Source organism: Aulostomus chinensis, chromosome 2 (assembly GCF_037954235.1).
Source record: "Aulostomus chinensis isolate RoL2024-O1b breed Wild chromosome 2, RoL_Achi_v1.0, whole genome shotgun sequence".
Taxonomy (NCBI): Eukaryota; Metazoa; Chordata; class Actinopteri; order Syngnathiformes; family Aulostomidae; genus Aulostomus; species Aulostomus chinensis.
Genome location: NC_141321.1, coordinates 3,264,020 through 3,286,216, shown reverse-complemented (window position 1 = coordinate 3,286,216; position 22,197 = coordinate 3,264,020). Strand labels below are relative to the sequence as shown.

Sequence of the window (22,197 nt, the reverse complement as noted above, 5' to 3'; positions counted from 1 at the left end):
TTGTTTTCTTCTACTCCCTGTATTTTGATTGATGCATTGAGTGATTTTGTTCATCCCAGGCCTTTATTTATACAGTTCCACCACTCCTTGGGGTTCTTTTTCTTTAGATTTTGCATTTCATTTGTATAGTATCTTGTTTTTGCCTTGTGTGTAAGTCTTTGAACAGAGTTTCTAAATTCTCTCCATTTTCCCACTTTGCCCCATTTTTATGGCCTTTTTGTCTTTTCTCCATAGCCTGCTTTACTTTCTCTGTCATCCATGGTTTATCTGCAGTTGTTATTTTTTTCTGTCTCACAAGCATGCATATGTCCATCGCTGTCTGGATATAGTTGTTGAAACTCGCTGCCTTGGCATTGATGTCCTCCGCCTCATAAACAGCAGACCAGTCTGTCATACCAATGCATGTTGAAAGCGCCTCTTTTCTATCTTTCGTCACTAACCGGCTCCTCCTTCGCTTCACTTGTTGTTTCTGCCCTGTTGTGTTTATAGGGCTCAACACCAGACACTTGTGGTCACTGGAACCCAGGGGGGCAAGGGTGGTTGGAGGGTTATCCATATTTGTATAAATCAAGTCTAGGGTGGCTTGCCCTCGAGTCTTACGTTTAACTATCGGCCGAAAAGTTCTATCCTGGTGCGTTTTTTTTTATTTGCCCAGGGGGGATGATGTAGGTTTCCCACATAGATAGATGAAAAACTGCTGGGGGTCCTTCGCAGTTGTAATTGGACCCATACAAACTCAGTATCGTCGCTCTCCAGATCCATTCTCCTTTTTGCCTGCAGTCTCTTATGACAGTACACGGCCACACCCCCTCCACTTTTCCCGTTTATCCTTTCTCTTCTGAAGAGTTGATAATCCTGTCAGCGATTCATCAAGTGTGTTATCATGAGCCCACGTTTCAGTAACACATCCAATGTCAACGTTCAGGGTATTCAATAATAGTTCATATTCATCAGTCTTTTTTATCAGTGATCTCGCGTTACAGATAGTCAGCTTTGGCATCCTGGTTTGCTCCGGTTCAGATTTATCAGCATGTATTTTAGTCAGTACACTCTCCCGTTTCCTCCTATGTTTGGGCTTCGGTCTGTGTCCTACAATTGTTATTTTCTTCCGTCTGTTTTTCCTGGCTTTAGATCCCCTTGCCCGGCTTCTTTTGCGGATTATCCCAATGCTTTCCTGTGTGTGTTTCATATTCCCATTCAGCTGAGCAGCGCATTTCCTTAGACTAATTAAGACGTGTTGAGAATATTTGCGGTTATTTACTTCTTCTATCTCCTTTCAGATTTACCGATGGCCACACTTGATGTAAAAACAGTTCATTGCAGGCTGCCTTGAAATAAAACTTTTTGTTTAAAACAACATAAAAAGTTGAGGGCACACGCCGATGAGAAACACCTGCAGCTGCCTTGAAGCGCCAGATATCATTGCAGATTTCTTAGTATAACAATAAAAAATATTAATATTATTATTATTATTATCATCAATTCTCCCTCCATTCTTTACTTCCTTTATGTAATCTTAATTTTTTTTATTCTTTTGTCACTACATATGTTATATAATACTGTAATTTTAATCATGATAACAATGGAATTGAACAACTTGTAAAAATCATTATCTTTGTAATTTGTACCACTGTAATAACACAACACTGAAAACCATAATTTGTCCCACACCCACACACATACACACACAAACCACAATTGTCAATGTCCACACTCTCTGTATGTCTATGTAATTGTGTTGTATTTGTCTTATTGTCTTGTACACTGAATTAAAAAAAAGATTACCTAATAGTATGTGTTTTGGTTCAAGTGGTTTTAACAAATTAACATAATTTAACCCTTTGTGGGGAGGAAGCAAATTAACGCCACCATAAATTGAACATTTTAAACAATATTATATTTCTACACTAAAAAAGAAAAAAGGGACATTGTTTTAACTTGATTCACACTAAGTACAAATATCAATGTAGTGATACAAGTGGTTAGAACGAAGCGAAGTAAAATCTGGTCAACTGGACGTAAGTTTATCTTGAAGACGTTTCACCTCTCATCCGAGAGGCTTCTTCAGTTCTAGTGAAGAGTGTGGAAACTCCAGCTTATAAACCTATGTGGGAGTGGTCAGTGCTATTGTGGTGGAAACGACCCTCCCGAGATTCACCTGGCCTCTCCAAACGACAGTCGTTGTGCGGTGTCAGGGAGTTTCAGGGGTGGTCGTTAGGGGGTTTCACCGACCACTCAGATGCTAATGGGCTGTGCTGGCATCAGCCGTTCCACATGGGTCTTTCAGCTGAACTCTTTGGGGAATGGGGAATGGGGAACAAATCCTCTTCCAGGTCCAGAAAGGAGGAGAGCTCCAGGAGGAGGGAAGATGAAGAAGGCAGGAGAAAAAACATAGTGATCCCCTATGTGGCAGGGGTTTCTGAGAAATTAAGGAGAATCTATAATAAGCACCGCATCCCTGTGTCTTTTAAACCAGACAACACTCTGAGACAAAGACTGGTTCACCCCAAAGATCCCACCCCTCACAGCCAGAAAAGCAATCTGGTATACGCTGTCAGATGCAGTGAGGCCTGCACGGATCTCTACATAGGGGAAACCAAACAGCCCCTCAACAAGCGCATGGCCCAACATAGAAGAGCCAACTCTGGAGGACAGGACTCAGCGGTTTTCCTCCACCTCAAGGAGGAAAGCCACTCCTTCCAGGACGACCATGTCCAAATTCTCGACAGAGAGGACAGATGGTTTGAAAGAGGAGTTAAAGAAGCCATCCACGTCAGGATAGAGAAACCATCGTTGAACAGAGGAGGTGGACTGCGACATTTCCTTTCACCTATTTACAACCAAGTCCTTTCAAAGCTTCCCCAAAGAGTTCAGCTGAAAGACCCATGTGGAACGGCTGATGCCAGCACAGCCCATTAGCATCTGAGTGGTCGGTGAAACCCCCTAACGACCACCCCTGAAACTCCCTGACACCGCACAACGACTGTCGTTTGGAGAGGCCAGGTGAATCTCGGGAGGGTCGTTTCCACCACAATAGCACTGACCACTCCCACATAGGTTTATAAGCTGGAGTTTCCACACTCTTCACTAGAACTGAAGAAGCCTCTCGGATGAGAGGTGAAACGTCTTCAAGATAAACTTACGTCCAGTTGACCAGATTTTACTTCGCTTCGATCTACGATGACCTGGATGAATGAGAACCTACACAGACAAGTGGTTAGAAGATGTGTGTAATTCAGTCTGATACCTATGTAAATTATAAAGGAGTAAAAACTAATTCCACTTGGCATTTCTGAGAACTTGACAATTATAATGAGCAAAATAATGTTCAAGTTATGCCTTAAGCATGCACCAAAGTAGAACGGAGTTGCTGATGCACACCTGGCATGCAATGCAAGAGCTGCTGTAATATTGTAAGGAATGCTACATAAACACAAAGAAATGACAGTGTTAAATTATTACTAACCCTGTAATTTTGGAGACAACAATACCAACAAATTAAATTGTTTCTTTTTTATCAAAAAAACTCGTAGAAGGAAGGACCTCGTGCTCATCCTTGTGGACGTGACAACAACGAAGATCAGTATGGTGACGTCTCCTTACACATGTGCAAAAAGGGCCTTAAATTGAACGATTTTTCTTAATTTACCTTAAGATAATTAAGATGAGCTTGTTTCATACATGTGAAGTACATTTTGAAATTAATCAAAAAGGTAGGACAGATTTAATTACACATTTACTGTATATCCATAAAAGTGGCTTGAAAAAACATGTAAGAATGACTAAAGGTCAAAATCATTTTTTTCAATGTTATATCAGAAACCCTCTAACAATCAATATCTATATCCATCCATCCATTTTCTTCTGCTTATCCCTGTTAAGGGTTGTGGGGGGGGGGCTGGAGCCTATCCCAGCGGCTTTCAGGCAAGAGGCGGGGTACACCCTGGACAGGACGCCAGTCAATATCGATATCATTTATGGTATAAATCAATAGTCAGTTATAATGCTGCTGCCCCTCCTTTCTTCAACGTTATTTCCAGTTACCTCTTACTTAGGGAGCAGATTAAGCACCCTGCGGCATCAGTGTAATGGGGAGAGTTGCAAGCTAGGCAGCAGGTTGATGCATATTGATCCACCTCCTTATTCTGCTCTGTTGAATGCTCACCTTGGCCATTAACAGCATACGAAAAACAAATGCTTTTTGTTTATAAGTCTCAGTGATATTTGGATGCTCTTCTCTATATTTTGTCTTTATTGTTTAAAAGCTGCAGTATTTTATTGATTCTATGTTTAGATGGTGTCTCTTGGCTCTGGCTTGGTGGATGTAATTACTGGCCACTTTAGCTTTGGTTGCACTAAAGGTGGATAAACAGGTGGGGCGACAGAGCCAGGAGTGCAAAGCTCTTACTAAGACAGCAAATACAGTTTCTAACTGAAAAACTCAATTTTCACTTTCAACAACCTCAGTAAGAGCAATGGAAACAGGCTGTTGGGGTTGCATTTCTTTGCCCTTAGAGAAAATGAACACAGTGTCCCCATTAATATCAAACATCACACCTTTTAAAACATTTCATTACATCAGAAGGAAGACATCTTACAAATTTTGATTAATTTTTCTTCACATGGCTGACAATTGATTTCACATATCCTGTTAAGAGGTAAATGCCTTAAGATAAACAGCTTAACTTTGAAAAAGTTATTCAAATATCACGAAGAGGCAGCAGTCTCAATGTAAAATGTACTGTAAGGCCATGTTCAGGCCTATTAAGAACAGACAAAAAGTTTGATTTTTTCAGTTTAAATGAAAAAAAATGTGTTTATACAATTGACTCAGACAAGCGAAAATGCTATAGTATGCATGCCAATATTACGTGCGGGGAGGCGTAAGGGGGAAGTAGACGCAGACAGCAGGAAGGTGAAAAAGAGGTTTTTATTAGGATACAGGAACACTGGAGACAGGGGAACTTGAAACTTGACGACTGTAGACGGGGAGACTTGAGACTGACGTGAGAGCACAACAACACACAAAAGGCATGACACGGCCTAAAAACACGACAGTGGACCAACAACCTAACAGGCAAAAACACACGGGTTAAATACAAGTGGGGAAACAAGACACAGGTGGTGCAATCACCCAGGTGAGACACATGAGGTAATCACAGGAGGGAGGTCAGGAAGACAGGACATGACTACAAATAAAACAGAAAGCACGACACAGGGACCGTGACAGCCAGACTGCTGTTGGCAACATAACTTTGTAATGACACACTGTGGGAGATCATCATGTGCTTGCACATAAGGTGTTTGCCCCTGCCCCCCGCAACCCTTAACAGATGAGTGGTATAGAAAATGGATGGATCTGAAATCAGGACAGAAACAGTCAGTTGGGATAGGATCTGGTAGGAACTTTCAACTGGCCAAACATGCAAAATGAGAAATATGAAACTCAATTCACCCTCTTATGTTGAGCAAACATAATAGGGTCTTCGCCTGAAGTACCTTCAGGCTCAGGCCCTAATAATAATAATAATAATAATAATAATAATAATACATTTTATTTAAAGGCGCCTTTCTTGGCACTCAAAGGTCGCTGTACAGAGCACATTTAAAAAAAATCTAAAATCATCAAAACAAACATCACAACAACAATAATGGATAACAACAATAGAAAGAGGCACAGAGACTTCCATTAAATTGGATACACAGATTTGAACAGATGAGATTTGAGTTATGATTTGAAGTGGGTGAGTCAATGTTTCTGAGTTGGGGTGGTAATGAATTCCAAAGGCGGGGAACAGAGCGGCCGAATGCCCCACTCCCAGTGGTGGTGAGACAGGCAGAGGGAACAGACAGGTGTATGGAGGAAAAGGATCTCAGGGCACGGGAGGGTGTGGGAAGATGGAGGATGTCAGACAGATATGGGGGGGCAAGGTTGTGGATGGCCTTGAATGTAAGCAGAAGGATTTTGAATGAACACAGACCAGGGGCCTCATGTATCAACGCTGTTTACGCAAGAAAAACTTGCGTACGCCAGGATCGGTGCTCATGTTCAGATGTATCAATCCGAAAAGTTCGTCAATTCTTGTGCTGTTTCACGCCAACACCAGAGGTGCCGTAGAAGTTGGCGGGATGCAAATTCTTGCGTTGTTGTTGTCCGTTGGCAACACTATGTGGTGGTGTTTGGTAACTGACATTATTTGTTAACCGCACATACATCGGGCATGAAAAAGCCTTCAACACAAACACAAAGACAAACACCTGTAGGCATTACTTATGCATCTATAAAAGAGCCTTCACGATTGTGCTGAATGTGCAACTTTCAACAATGGCAGCACTTGCGCTGTTGGAGGATGTGGCAAATGGTGCAATAAGATGGGAGCAACATTTCAGGGAGCAGGAGGACTTGCTCCACAATTCTGACTGGTGGCTGATGAGCCGGTTCCGGCTACCGCGGGCCATCCTCCTGCAAATTTGTGAGGAGCTGCGACTGGCGCTCCAGCACAGAACCACCAGGACCCGAGCTGTGCCAGTGTCGACACTGGTGCTGAGCACGCTCAGCTTCTTGACCACTGGCTCCTTCCAGTGGGAGATGGCAGACCATTCCAGGGTGAGCCAATTGACCCTCAGCTGGGCCATGCCCTTGGCGGTGGACCTGATCATCCACCTCTCCTGCAGGTACATTACATTCCCTTACGGTACGGTTTAACAGGCCAATATTAAAGCGCAATTTACAGCAATCGTCGGATTCTCTAATGTAATCGGAGCCATTGACTGCACTCATGTTGCCATAAAAGCGCTGTCCCATGAGGTATATGCTCACGTTAATTGTAAGGGTTTCCATTCCATCAATGTGCAGATCATTGATGCGCAGAGGCTGGAGGGATGGACGCCAATCCCGGCCAGGCAGCCGTCCTCACACGCCAGAATTTCATTTCCACAATGTGAATGGGTAAGAAGTGATTACACATTCATGAAGCCAGATTAATTTATTTTGTCCACTAAACATTTCAGAACATTTATCAATTTATTTATTACATTTATTCATTTATTGCTCATTGATACCCATTATTCCCCTAATGTCCTCGTGCGACTGCAGGACCGCCTGTTTGAGGACCCTTCCACTGGATCCGTGTGGGCCAGAGGATGCGCCGCTGCGATGCATGGATTGTCCGCTTCTTGTCGGCCTGGTGCTGGGGCCGGAGGACTGGCTGCCCCAAATGCCGCTGGTCCTGGTTGATGACTCTGAGCCGGCAGACGGGCTGGTGTGGGAGCTGGCAGGGGTGCTGCTCGTCAGCGGCATGGCTGACGGATCAATTTTTGTTAAACATTAAACATATTGGTATATTTAAATGGCTCATTTTGTGTATTTGTTGCGTTTACATCTGTGGCAAAGCATGTGGAAATGTTGCGTAAGAAATGGAGTTGCCACTTACCCTCCAGGCTCTTGGAGTCAGCGTGGGTGGTGGCGACAATCCCCCCCATAGAGGTGCTGCCCATGACTGCCGCCACCCGCTGCTCAAGTTTTGTCAGGTGCCCCTCTCCCTGACCCACACCTGTCTGGCCGGCACTCCTCCGGAGGGCAGCTGTATGCCACTTGACCTCCATCTTGAGGTCCTGTTAGTGCCCATCCATCCATCGATTGTCTTCCTGTTAAGGCCTATCCCAGCGGCTACGGGCAAGAGGCGGGGTACACCCTGAACAGGTCGCCAGTTGGATACTTTAAATTGACTGTAAGTATGAAGGTGAGTGTGAATGGTTGTTTGTGTTGGCCCTGCGATGGACTGGCGACCTGTCCAGGGTGTACCCCGCCTGTCGCCACTGGGATAGGTTCCAGCCCCTCCACAACCCTTAATCGGAATAAGCGGAATCCAATGGATGGATGGATGGAAGATTGATAACACAGAAGGAGTCATTTGAAGGCCTTAGATTGCCGCAACAATTGGACTGATTTGTTCATTTGTTTGTCAAATTTATAACTCTTGTGATGAGCTTTTTGATTTTTGATTTTTCTTAGTAAACGTTGTTTTACCCATCCTACAGTTAAATGAGAGAGTGACATTTGTCCCCAATAAACCCAACAAACCCAATCAGGGCTTTTTGGAATCACCAACCTTCCAAATTGACAACTAAAAACCTGTTAAACTTAAAAGTAAATACAGTCTGCAAAGAAATCCACATTCTTTTCTGTACTTTGGGGGGGAGGGATCTGTTCTTGTTAATCCACTGAGGGTTGTAGGAGCGCTATGTGAGAAATGGAATTGATAGAGCAGAAAATTAGCCTTTAATTAATAAATATTTGTATTCAGCTCATCTAGTACTGCAGGAGAAGACACATGTAAGCATACTAAACACAGCCTGGCAGACATGTGACAACTTATTCAAGGTTACGCGGCAGAAAGAGAAGGATAAGAAAATCACAAAAACAAAAAAACATGAGAAACCTAATTTATGCTATGCAACTTTAGTCAGTGGTGAAATCCAAATAAACTTCATTCAACCATTTCTCTCTCTCTGTCTCTTTCTCTCCACACACACACACACACACACACACACACACACACACACACACACACACACACACACACACACACACACACTATGCTGCCAAAAGCATTGGCTAACCTGCCTTGACTTGCATATTAACTTAACCCTTAGGAATCTAAGCTGATTTAAGGGTTATTTTACATCTTTTGCTTTTCAGCTATCATCTCGGTCATTATAAGGTCAATCTCTCCATGCAATATCTTGTTTGGTTTTTTTTTAGGACAGACTATGCTGTCCAGATATGCCATCAGTTCACTGGGTACTATTTACATAATTTTATGAAAATGTTAAACAAAAAAAATATTAATACATTTTTTGGAGATTTCATACGTTTCTCATTATAGAAAGTTTCCAGCATACATATCTTTGACCCCCCCAATTATGGAGGAGGCTTTAACATGTAAATGAAAATCCTGTAAACTATGCAAATGCAAATCAGGGTAGCAGGGGCAGTTTTATTCCCCACTGACCAGAGATAACACATTTTTGCTTTTTGAGTTATATTTGTGATATATTATATTTTTTGTTATATATATATATATGTGTGTATTTTTTATGTTATTATTTAATGCTGGTCTCCTGGCTTTCTTGCACTACTTTACTTATTTACAGTACCCTCAACACACACACTGTATAGGCCTGTCCCTGCCCTTTCACTGCAAGGTGATGCTGATGCCGCCCTTAGATCATTCATGTGGACTTTTATTTCTTTCTTTGTCATTGTCCATATTATTCATTCATGTACACTTCCTTTATAATATTGTCTAGGTTGTATGTGTAGGATAGGTGTGATGTTTTTGAGGTACTGGAACCTTGAAATTTCCCATTGGGGACCAATAATCAGAATCAGAATCAGAATACTTAATTAATCCCAGGGGGACATTCTGTTGTTACTGTTATTACGCTCTTGAAGTACTATAAAGTTACAAATTACAATAATCAGAAAGTGCAGATTTTAAGAAATAAGAATAAGATAAAGTTTAAGAGTAAGAATAAAAGAAGAATATGAGCTGGAGATGGTTCTTCTCACACCATGTGTCAAAGTTCTCCAGCACAGTCCTGTATTCAGTCTCATCACCCTTCCTGATGCATCCAACGACTGCAGAATCGTCAAAGAATTTGTGAAGTTGGCTGGACTGAAGGTGAAGGTAAAGTATCTATCTATCTATCTATCCACCTATCCTACCTACCGTGTATGTAAAATGAAAGGTAGGCCACATCTTGGGACCATTTATGCTATCATACTATTCAGCAGAGTCCTGATGTCCTCACCTCTGCTTCAGTAATAGCTAATGGGATCTGTTATAACTATTATAGTCTGTTATAGGACTTAGTATATATTTTTTGGACTTTGTGAAACAACAGCAATTTCAAAGAAAAACTATGGTATAAATAAATCAGGCTCAGGGTAGCCCAATTTTAGGCTCTTAAATTTTAGCCTGAATTGATGTATTTAATGAAAGTAAGCCAGATTAAATACTGTATATGTCTTTACTACCACCAGTTGGATCATGACTGGATGCTAGCAGCAGGCTCTTTACTACAATATCCCTTTTGGATTTTTTCTCCCAACATCCATTTTTAAAACGCGCTTTCTGTGCTCGAAGCACAGTGTGGGTTTAATAAAGGCACAGTTCACTGTCGCCATGGTCGCAGAAGCGCTGAGGTCTTCTCTTTGGTCTCCTGACATCCATTGCTCAACTGACGAGTGATGAAATAAACCCCCTTTTTAGTTTAGAACAAATATCATAATGCAGATCTCGCTATACAAGAACATCTCGCGAGTTTTTCCGGTGTAACGTTGACCTCACACATGATTGTAGGAGGCCAACGAGCCTCCTAGCCCTTGTCCAATCACATGCAAGGTCATTGTCCACGTATATTGCTGCCACCCGTAGGTCCACCTGCTCACGTCCCCGTCTGTCCATCAGTCTCTTCCTTTTCTCTCTCTCTTTTGCTCTGTCCCACTCTTTCCTTCTGCATCTGTCTTCCTCCATTATCTGTCTTTGTCTCTGCCCTGCTCTCCTGCTCTCTTTCCCCCCAACCAGTCAAAGCAGAAGGCCGTCCCCATTGAGCCTGGATCTGCTCGACGGTCCTGCCTGTGAAAAGGAAGGTTTTCATCGCCGCTGTTGCAGGATATGCTGCTGATGGAGAATTGTTGGGTGGAAATTCATTGAAGGAATGTGGTACTGGACCTGCTCTACCTGTAAAGTGTCATGAGATAACTTTTGTTGTGATTTGGCGCTATATAAATAAAATTGACTTGACTTGACTTGACTTATACGGAAGAACTTGTAAAGGAAAGAAAGGACATGTTTGTGTCTTGGTATTTTCCACATTTTTTCGTGCTTTTTCTACTTTGTTTGGTGTTCTAAAATGGTTGGGGGGTGTCCCACTTTCAACTCCTCTGCATGGACACGACCATCCTCCTTCAGTAAGTCCGCAGACGAACGAGAAAAAAACTGCTGAACGCAATCAGCGGGCTTTCTCGTCAGTTCACCCGAGAGAGAGAAGGTGGGTGCAAAATCCCAAATTTGCGTTAAGAATATGTGTGGGGACTAGCTAAACTAAGAAATGTTCAGTGACTAGCGATGCTTACAGTAAGACTATGTTCAGTGGATAGTTCAGCTAAAGTAGCCATAATGAAGCTTTTAGGAAGCAAAAGTTAGTCTAGTGGATTTGTAAAAGAAAAAGTGAGCAGAACCAGTGTAAGGGACTTTATTAAATTGTGTTTCGGTCTTGTAATTTACAGGAAGAAGTATGTCGGCTACACAACGCGGAGAGAAATTGTAGGTGCTACGAACCGGAGCAAGATTGATGCTTTCATTCTGCTGTACAATGAAATGGATACGTTAAGAGATGCCAATCTTAAGCATGCATTTTGTTTTCACAGACTGACCTCGCCTCATGACGAAGCATTGACCTCTTATTTGCTTGGAGTGCTGTCTGCAAGTCCAGATTCACATGGGACTGAGAATGATGACATTGTGTGTAAGTAACCTTTGCTGTTTTCTCATTCCGTCATTAATTTTACAGTGGCTTTTACATTTTTTATTCACAGCACCTCCATTTGATTGTTTTTCAGTGACTGTAAGACCTACTACGAGTCTGTGTGTAGGAGCTTCAGGTTCAGTAAGCCAGAAATGGAGGCACAGGCGGAAGCTGTGTAGAGTTCAGCTTGGAGTCGTTCGTGAAGAAAGAGTCTAAGACTTATGATACTGAACTCTTTGTTGGTCAGTGCAACTATTATTCAGGTGCATTAATATGTGTTGCATCGATACACAGTGCATTGAGCAGTACTGATTGTCTTCATTGATTTGTTTTCAAGCTGCTGGAGGTGAGATGGTGTATGCTAGCAGATGATTAGGTGGAGCTCTGGAATTGCATGACCGTGGAGTTAATGTCGAATGGGAAAGATGCCATTGTTGGCGGTTTGCCTCGATGAATTGAGCGACCTCCATCCTCTCAGAGCAAGAAGGTAGCCAAACTCTGCTTGAAGCTGCATTCCCACATTCAAAGCTGCAAGCAAACAGTTTATATGAGTGAGTTATTTAGATGAGAGTAAAAGGAATGCACATTAAAGCACAGCTTTTTTTTAAGAATCATATTCATGATTAAATTCAGCCATATTCAAAAATTATTTTCAAACAAATACTTGAACGCAAAAATAATTGATAGGTTCCACTGTAAAGGTGCAGCAGTGTAGTTTCACATAATATGAGTGTGATTGAGCCCTGATGAACCATACCAGAGATATTTGAGTGCGTGAATGGGTTCCCAAGGGTTAAGTGACATCCCGTTCGACATCCATAGGGTTTAATATGACGTCGTCCCACCCTTTGCTGCTATAACAGCTTCTTCAACTCTTCAAGGTTTAATAGTGTGTTTATGAGAATTTTTTAACACTCTTCCAGGAGTACATTTGTGAGGTCACACACGGATGTTAGACAAAAAGGCCTGGCTCTCAGTCTTGGCTCTAATTCATCTCAAAGGTGTTCTATCGGATTGAGGTCAGAACAGGCCAGTCAAGTTCATCCACATCAAACTCTCATCCATGTCTTTATGGACCTTGCTTTATGCACTGGTGCACAGTCATGTTGGAACAGGAAGTGTCACTCTCAAACTGTTCCCACAAAGTTCGGAGCATGGAATTGTCCAAAATCCCTTGGAATGATGAAGCATTCGGAGTTCCTTTCACTGGAACAAAGGGGCCAAGCCCAGCTCCCAAAAACAACCCCACACCATAACCCTCCCTCCACCAATATTTACACTTGGCAGTCAGATGCAGTCAGACATGCACTACCGTTCTTCTGGTAACCACTAAACTCAGACTCGTCTGGCAGATCGCCAAGTGGCAAAGCATGATATGTCACTCCAGAGAACGCATCTCCACTGCTCTTGAGTCCAGTACATTTTGCATTCCTCTTGGTGATGTATGGCTTGGATGCAGTTGCTCAGTCAAGGAAAACCATTCCATGACGCTCTCTACATACTATTCTTGAGCCAATCTGAAGGTCACATGAGGTTTGGAGGTCTGTAACGATTGACTCTGCAGAAAGTGGGCGACCACTGCGCAATAGCGTCTCAGGATCCGCTGACAAAATCTGTCATTTTACATGGCCCACCACTTCTTGCCTGAGTTGCTGTCATTCCCCATTGCTTTCACTTTGTCATAATACAACTGACAGTTGACTGTGGAATGTTTACGAGCCAGGAAATTTCATGACTGGACTTGTGACACAGGTGGCGTCCTTTCACAGTACCATGCTGGAATTCACTGAGCTCCTTGGAGTGACCCATTCTTCATTTTTCTTTCTTTTTTTTTGTACGTAGAAAATGTTTTAGATCTTTGAGTTCAGCTCATGAAAAATGAGAGCAAAAACAAAAGTGTTGCCTTTATATTTTTGTTCAGTGTATGTATACATACCAGAGATGGGAGTAAGTCCCATACATACAAGTCTCAAGTAAGTCCAAAGTAAGTCTGTAAGGTTGATCAAGCAAGTCAAGTCTGAGCATAGCTTCAGTCAAGCAAGTCAAGTCGAGTCACAAGTCAAGTCATTATCAAATTAATTTTTTCAAATGTCTGTAATATATAATGTAATATAATAAATGTCTGTTATATATTTAAGTATTTATTTATTTATTTATTCATCCTAAGCTGAGAAGTTAGTGAATCAGTTCAACATAAATGAATTTCAAACACCTTTGTGTTATTACAAAGAGATGAAACAATCATATTACTGTCTGAATATGAAAAACACTGTAACAGAATGTACTTAATTCATTCAATAAAAAATGTGTTTGGGTGTGTGTTATGGACATCAGTCATCCTTCTATCTCTCTGACAGTCTTTGTTGTGTAGTTACACCTGGGTTTCACACATTGTAGCACCAACATCACCTACAGGATACAGACATGAACTGCACAGTCCATGCCTCTCACCTGCTGTCCATGCTAAAAAGAAACCTCATCACTCCCAGGATATCTAACACATTTGCATCTTTTGGCAAAATACAATAAGAAACTATTTAAATACTTCATTAGTGAGTGTCGCACTGTAGCTGAATGTGCACACAGATTGAAATAAGGAAAATGCTCATTTTGTGGTCGGGTATCAGTGGCAACGATCACATGCTGTATATGAAATTATTATATGAAATTGGAACAGTTAGAATGCACTTAATTCAACAAAAAGCCACAAGGGGTACACAAAGGAGAGAGAGACCGAGAGTGTGAGAGATGGGTAGGGAACAATGTGTGCCTAAGAGAGTATCAGAATATATTGAGTTGAGAGCCGTTACCAATGGCCATTAAACTTGCAAAAAATCAAGTTAGTTAAAACGTTTGCACTGAGTTGTGACCGATGGGGTCTCATGATCACTCCTCCATCGCTAAACACACCTTCAACTGGTGCACTGGATGCAGGAATATGCAACAGTCTTACCACAACCTTGAAGAGAGAGGAAGTGTGTTCTTGCTCAGTGTCCAGAAGTGGAGGCAGTCCTGTCCACTACAAATGTCCAAAAAGTGTGTGAGCTGCATATGAGGCATTGAAGCTGTGTCCTTTTTTGTCTTTTGTTACTGTAGGACGCGAAGAGGTTTGACTGAAGCGCTGGGTTCTTCTGGACCTCTTCCTCCTCTTCTTAGCGTAGAGTCGTTGGGGCGGCTTTCATTGCATCTTCCAGAATCAAGTCTTGAGCAAAAGTAAAAACAATATCATTTAGTCACCAAACCATAGATTATGTGTATAACATTTATTTTATAAAGCCTATTTTTTACATGGGTTAACTCGACATGTACTTACTGTAAAGCTATACCATACCTTTGATCATTTTTGACACCTCCTCCTTTGGGTTGTCAGGGACCAAAACATCATGTGTCACCCACATGCTGCCTAAAGAAGGATCCAGCATGGCTGCCTTCAGATACAAGGGGTCAGAGAAGGGCAATGGCTGGCAATCAGATGAGGAGTTTTCTGCCATCTTCACATTCGCAAAGATCCCCTTGAACCTCCTTTGGAGAGATGTCTGTTAACTTTTGATAAAGCCCACCCAAGTAGCACATAGTGCCTTTTAAGTTTTCCAGGTGATGGTTGAGGGACAGGACACAGGGGGCCACTGCACTTATGGCTACTACTTTTTCACCTTGAGTGAGGTCAGTGGCCTCAGTAAAAGGCTCAAGGACACGCACCAACTCTTGAATTTGACTCCATTCTCTTGATGTGAATGCTGTCTCTTTGTGGCCAGACTCTTGAAGAATCGCAGTGAGCTCCATGTTGTCACATTTCAGTACTGCTTTCAACTGCCTTAGCGTTGAGTTCCAGCATGTGACAACTGAGGAGGGGATGCAAGATAGCCCAAACTCTCTCTCAAAAATGTCCTTGAAAGTAGTACTGTTGTGGAGTAAAGTGCTCAGTTTGCAGGCCTTTGCAAGAGCCACATTAGCTATTTTTGTGTCTTTTAAGCCATCCCCCATGACAAGCTGCAGTGTGTGGGCAAAACACTGCTGTCTTGTCTGAGATTTAGTTTGGAGAAAAAGCTCCACCCTCTCTTGATCGTCATCTGGCAAGTCAGTCCACAAGTCATCGTCCTCAACTCCTTCCTCTTCATCCTCTTCATATCTATGTTGTGGAAAACAAGTGCTGAATGCTTTTCTCATATTTGCAGCATTATCACATACAATGTGCAATAGCTTACTTTTGATTTGGTACTCCTTACATATTTGCTCGATTTCCTCACAAATTCTTTCCCCTATGTGAACTGCTGAACCTGTTACAAGCCAGCAAAGCATATTTCAGGACTATTCCACCTTCTCAATTATCCATCCAGTGAGCAGTAACTCCTAGGAAGCCCCGCATCTTGCAATCTGACCATATCTCAACTGTAACTGATAGATTTTCAGCATTTGCAAGACTACCCTTTAGTTTTGTCTGCTTTTCCAGTACTGCACCATCCAGTTTTGTAGTAAGAGTTCTTCGGCTTACAGGGCTGTACCTGGTGTCAACAACAGACAAGAAGTGCCGAAAACTTGGGTGCTCTATGATGGACAACGGCATGTTGCAATCAATAACGAGGTCTGAAAGTATTGAACGTGTGATGGCGTTCTGCTGGGGATGGCTAGAAGTGTAGTGTTGCTTGTTGTTTGTGACGAACTGGGAGATCTGTGGCTGACTTGAGTCTGTTGTCGGAGCTGCTTTTGAGCAAAGGTATGCTTCATATCTAAACATTTGGGACAGAGGGGGAAAAAAGATACTTTTTAAACTCATGTATTCACTGCACAGCTTGTCATTATGGCCTACAAAGTAGTCATAACATCTGGCTCACACAGGAAACAAACAGCCTATCAAAGAGCCTTTCGTGCATGTAGCCTATTCCATATAGCCTCATTGCATGCATGCATAGATATTTAGCAGACACACCAGTCAGTTTTGGTGTTTAAGCTTAGGGATGCAAATGCATATATGGTCTAAAAAGAGAGAACTACTTCTGTACGCAAAGGGCAAGTGCATACCTCTTGTCCTTATATTATGTGAAGTCTAAATTAATGCCTCCTTAAATGTTCCCAACATCCTCTGCCTTCCTCTCTGTTACAACTACTTCTGTCTTTTTTGACCATACATGCATTTTGTATCCATGAGCTTAAACATCAAAATTTACTAGTCTGTAATATTAATGTAATACAATAATTAATTTAATGTTAACAACATTATTGTAATATTATTACATGCTGACTATTATTTTTGCTACGAGGCTGCTGACATTAGAGAGATTACTAGGCTAGTGGCTTGATATGTTCACATTTTTGCCATTGGTGATTTCGTACTTGAGCTAAAAAAAAGATAATCTGAATGGCAAAACTAGGCTAGCGGCAAGTAGCGGGTAGTCATCAAGTATCTATTATAATTAATAACAGTAATATATAATAATTAAAGCTGCAAGCAGCGTTGTTAGGGCCTGAGCCCCCGCGCGCCCCCGGCCGGGTGGGCACCATCGACCCGCAACCAAAGGTGTAATCGGCAAATCCCTAGGCCTTGTAGTTTAGGAGATACGGGCCTCAGTGTGCTGCACAGTGTGAGAGCAGAGCTGAGAGCCGGCCCTTTAAGAGCCCCTCCCTTCTCTGCTCGCTCTCTGCCATCTGTGTCGGAGTGGAGAGCAGAGGAGGATTTGGCAGTTTAACTGTGAAACACAGTCATAACTCAGCATATGTTGGTCAAAAGTTGAAAGAAAAGACATTAGTGTGTAGAGTTTTTGTCAGGAATTCAATGGTGTGTTTTTTGAAGGTGTGAGTGTTTTAGTTTAGAAGCTACATGTGTTTGTTTGAGAGTATGTACCATGAGGGCAGAGAAGTGCCAATTGTGGTTTCCATGACAACAGTAAACAAATCTCTGTCATCTGTGCCAGAGTGGAGAGCAGCTTAAAAATGGACATTTTTAGTGTGTGAAAATCAAATAACTCTGCTTATGTTGCTTTAAAGTGCAATATAATACCATATTTTTGTAGGGATTTTTCTGAGGAATCCAGTGGTGTGTTTTGTGAAGCTGTGTGAGTTGTAGTGTAGAAGTGAGAAGCATTTGTTTGAGAGTATGTACCCTGAGAAGAGACGGTCTCCCCAAAGACTTCCATTGTAAGGTGAAACGTGTGTCCCCCACTTTGAGGGCTTATAAAATCCAAACTGAGCAATTCATATAAAAACCTGTAAAGATTTGAAGAGCAGAGTTGTGTGATTGATGTGTGAAAATTTGGAAGCGATAGCATTAATGCCCTAGGAGGAGATTGATGTTGTTGGGGGAGTAAAAAAAGTCCTCATTTTGACAGTTTTTTCCAATTAGTGGACATTCTGTTGTAGATAGGTGAGGGGTGAGAGTGTAGGAATTGTTCGTCTTGATGAGACGAGTCCAACAGTGTTGGTCCCATGTTTGTGGGACATTTGTGGGAGGAGTTATAGTGCTCCAAATGATAAAAAATTATCTTGTAGTTGTGTGGCTCCCTAGGTGGCGCTATAGACTTTTGTGGTGTTTTTCTTTTTGATTAGTGAATGTGTAGCCAGACCGGACAATTGTGCCAAATTTCAGCGAATTTCATGCATGTTCAGGGGGTGAAATCAGATGATGCAAGTTATGCTCACAATGCTCATATTGCGCGCTCATTGACAACAGGAACAGTCTAGTACCAGGTTTTGAATGGGTGTGTATGTGAAAACCGGCTCCGGGCCGTCTGGCCGAGTTGCCTCATGGGTTTGGGGGGGGGGGCTGGGACACTGTTTAGTGGGTGTTTGTCATGTTTTTAGTGCTGCTAATGTGTTACTCTGCCGAGCAAACATAATAGGGTCTTCGCCTGAAGTACCTTCAGGCTCAGGCCCTAACAATCGGGCTGCATGGTGGTGCAGTTGTTAGCACTGTGGCCTCACAGCAAGAAGGTTCCGGGTTCGAGTCCCGGCTCGGGCGCGGGATCTTTCTGTGTGGAGTTTGCTTGCTTGTTCTCCCTGTTCCTGTGTGAGTTCTCTCCGGGTACTCCAGCTTCCTCCCACCGTCCAAAGACATCAATTGGGGACTAGGCTGATTGACTTCTCTAAATTTACCGTAGGTATGAATGTGAGTGTGAATGGTTGTTCGTCTCTGTATGTTGCGATGGACTGGCGACCTGTCCAGGATGAACCCCGCCTCTCGCCCGTAGATGCTGGGATAGGCTCTTACTAGTAAGGTATAAGCGGAAGACGACGATGGATGGATGGATAATAATAATCTAAGTGTCTGTGCATGCATGCAGTTAACAAAGACCAAGACCCTCTGCAGGGCTAACATGATGTCAGTAGGATGTTACTCACGTTGGTCTCATTCTCTTCAAGCGGCACCTCGCACGTGGCTAATCTGCATACCGGTGTCACAGCTAGCTATCTGCTAGCCCTAGCTCGGCTGTGCTGCTCATACACCTATGGTGCCGCTTGACTCGTAGCTTCTTGCTCTCCAGCCCAGATTTGCCATTCAGATAGCCTATCTTTTTTTAGCTTAAGTACGAAATCACCGACAGCAAAAATGTGAACATATCAAGCCACTCGCCTTGTAGTCTCTCTAATGTCAGCGCCTAAGTGGCAAAATAGCAAGCTTTGCAACCCTTTTAGCACCATAATAATAGATATATTAAAACGCCTGGTGTTTTTTGTCTATTTTTGTCAATAATTGTGTCAAAAAATGCCCTATGTGTAAATAATTTACACCCTTTTTCCAGGAGAAGTAGAACTTTTAAAGTCTGTCAAGTATTTCCCATTCTTATGTAATTAAATACCTAAAACTGTGTGTTATAAGAAGAAAAGGACAAAAACGGAACTGAATTCTCTTCAACTTTCTTTTTATAAATTCTTGAAAAGTGCAGATTTAACATTTCTGAGATTACAGAAATCTAATTCAAACTCTTTTACAACAACTCAGACAGTTTTACATTTCTGGAGCTTTCTGAGTCCATGTTACAGGCTGTTATACTGTCAATAGCCAGGCCTTTTTCATTTTAGCAGTGAAAGTTTCTGAAACAATTCCTGTCCACCTGAAGACAGACACCCACATGACACACATCACACATCAAAGGTGTGCTTTTGTGGCACAGAGTACACTTTTTCCTTCCCAACGCTGTCTTTTGTCAGCAAAAAAACTAGCCAAAACACGGCAAAAACACAGTGAAGAACTCGATCAGAAACACACAAAAATTGCAAAAACACGATAAAATCACTTCAGGAAAAACTATTATTTACAAGATTCTGATTTATTTACACAGAATATACCTTTAAAACTTTCCTAAACTCCAAGAAATCGCACCAAAAGTTTGATTGAATCCTCCGCTTTGTCACACAAACGCCAAATTTTTAACCATTAGGATTTTTTGGCCCAGTTGGGTCAGGTGGTGGTCACATGATAACAATGGACCAAAACAAAAACAAATAATAGAACCATTCATATAATCAGTGACATCAAACCATGCTTCCACCCACACGATTTGTTTAAATAGAGAGGGTCCCCATAGCACAACAGAACACCAAGTCCTCTGGCTGTCATTGTAAATAGCAGAGGCGCCTGTCCATTCTAATAGGATGACCCTAGTTTTTTGTTGAAACATTACCTATATCCAGTTCCTGTTAGCAAGTTCCATATCTGTAGTTACCAGGCTGGAGTTGGGTGAAAAAGTGTGGCATGGTAGATGGTAACTGATCTGCCCTCACCAGTATCTAATGGCAAATATGAGAGCTTTTGCATACACAAGGTGGATTATTGAAGCATCACTTCAAAGAAGTGTCTCGCATGTTCCAGTGTTTCTTCATAACCTCTTCAAATCTCCTCAATGTCTCATCCCACAAATGAGTAATTTGTCCATCACCCCCACAACTGTGTTTAGAGAGCTGACAAAGGAAGCATGAGGCTAACAGATGACCAAACAGCAAATATTTGAAGAGAAAAGATTATTAAAGTACACAGTAAATTGTCCTGGGCCTGAAAGAGGAGTGTAAAGGGAAGCAGAGAGAGATGTAAACTGACTGGAGGACAGCTGCCATTAGATCTTTACCTTGAGGTGAGACTTAGGTCTCACAAAGATATTTCTTTCTGAATGTCACAAAACTCAAAAGAAGCTCAACTGTAGGCTTTGTATGACACCACTTCAACACACAACAAGACAGGTTAAGAAAAGAGACTGTAGAGAAGAGGTATGAGGCAAATATGGGAAATAGCAGCAGAACTTATACATTGTATGTGAATGAGACAACATTTTGAGGCACCTTGAGTGCTGCTAAGGTAGAAAGGCGCTATATAAATTGAGTCCATCTGCTATTTATTAGAGGTGTTACGAAATAAAATTCAAAGATGCACAAAATAAAAATCAATGTAAAAAAAACTAAAAACAATACGGAGCAGCGCCACGCACCACGAACACTGATGATTTTTGACCCCCTCGCCTACTGTATACACATATTACAAGAGAGAGAAGAACACTGTAGCAACGCCAATGAAGAAGAAGAAGTAGCGAAACAATTATTTCAAAATAGAGGAAGACGAGGTTGAACAAGTAGCTGACGCTCCATCAAACAAATCGGTTGTGTGGACTTATTTTGGCTTCCCATGTAAAAGACAAGGCAACGGTGATATATATATATTTATATACGGTCAGACATATATATATACCTACCACTTGGTAGGCTCCACTCTTTACATGCTCCCATTAGGTGACATAATCCGGAAGCACTCGATCAACTTCCACTGTTATGCAGATGACACACAACTTTACTTGTCGATGGAGCCAGACGACACAAGCCAGTTTACTAATCTGCAAGACTGCCTGAAAGACATTAAATCCTGGATGTCTTCTAACTTCTTAATGCTCAATTCAGATAAAACTGAGGTAATCATTTTTGGACCTAAACACCACAGGGACACACTCTTGAATCGGATCTCTACTCTAGATGGCATCACCCTAACTTCGAGTACAACTGCAAGGAACCTTGGGGTCATTTTTGACCAGGACCTTTCCTTCAGCTCCCACATAAAGCATGTGACTAGGACCGCCTTCTTCCATCTTCGAAGTATCGCTAAGATTAGGAATATCCTTTCCCAGAGTGATGCTGAAAAACTGGTGCATGCATTTATCACTTCTCGGCTGGACTACTGCAACTCTCTCTTGTCAGGATGTCCTAAATACTCTCTAAAGAGTCTCCAGCTGGTCCAGAACGCTGCAGCGAGGGTTTTGACGGGAGTTAAGAAGAGAGAACACATCTCTCCCACTTTAGCTTCTCTCCACTGGCTTCCTGTAGGATCTAGAATCGACTTCAAAGTCCTTCTGCTAACTTATAAGGCTCTCAATGATAAAGCTCCATCCTATTTGAAAGAGCTCATTAGTCCCTACTGTCCGACCAGAGCACTCCGCTCCCAGAATGCAGGTCTTTTAGTGACTCCCAGTATCAATACAAACAGACTGGGAGGTAGAGCCTTTAGTTACCGGGCTCCTTTACTGTGGAACCAGCATCTCTCCATGGGTCAGAGAGGCAGACACTTTAACTACGTTTAAGTCCAGGCTTAAGACCTTCCTCTATGACAGAGCCTTCAGTTAGGACTGGTTCAGGTAGCTCTGAACCATTGATAGCTATGCTGCTACAGGCTTAGACTGCTGGGGGACACAT

The 22,197-nt window shown here is 42.2% G+C and overlaps 1 protein-coding gene and 1 pseudogene across 2 annotated transcripts in view; one reads left to right on the top strand and one right to left on the bottom strand.

The window, feature by feature from the left end:
* LOC147268817 (uncharacterized) overlaps window positions 1-22,197 on the top strand; it is a 178,360-nt gene that overhangs the window by 72,597 nt on the left and 83,566 nt on the right. The window lies entirely within an intron of this gene.
* On the bottom strand, window positions 14,275-15,901 carry LOC147268820 (zinc finger BED domain-containing protein 4-like; annotated as a pseudogene). The gene is made up of 2 exons (XR_015111182.1): window positions 14,867-15,901; window positions 14,275-14,737 (listed from the first exon to the last, which is right to left on the bottom strand). The product of XR_015111182.1 is annotated as a zinc finger BED domain-containing protein 4-like (transcript).